Here is a 377-nt window from a genome sequence, read left to right as displayed (position 1 = left end):
CGCGGGGCCACGCGGGACGGGGCCGGCTCGAGCACCGCCCGCTCCCGCATTCGTTGCGTGGCGAAAGGCATTAAATAGCGCTTCGGCCGCGCCCCGGCCGCCTGCGGGCTCCTCCGGCGCCAGAAGTTCTCTCCCGAGCGCTCCGCGGGCCGGAGCTGCGCGCCCCACGCGCACCGACAGACAAGGCGTAACGAGACACCAACTTTGCTTGCGCCTCGTCCAGGCTTTGGTCGGTGATGGTCATGATCTGGTGCAGGATGTCCCCGATGTCCTGCTTCCTGCCGTCGCCGTCGGCCCCGTCGTGTCCGTGGGGAGGCGGCAGGGCCATGCCCCCCTGCACGGAGTGCCCCGCCAGGTTGACGCCCGCCAGGGTCTGC

This window comes from Meleagris gallopavo, chromosome 19 (assembly GCF_000146605.3).
Source record: "Meleagris gallopavo isolate NT-WF06-2002-E0010 breed Aviagen turkey brand Nicholas breeding stock chromosome 19, Turkey_5.1, whole genome shotgun sequence".
Taxonomy (NCBI): Eukaryota; Metazoa; Chordata; class Aves; order Galliformes; family Phasianidae; genus Meleagris; species Meleagris gallopavo.
The sequence above is the reverse complement of the archived record's forward strand: the minus strand, read 5'-3'. Positions refer to the sequence as shown.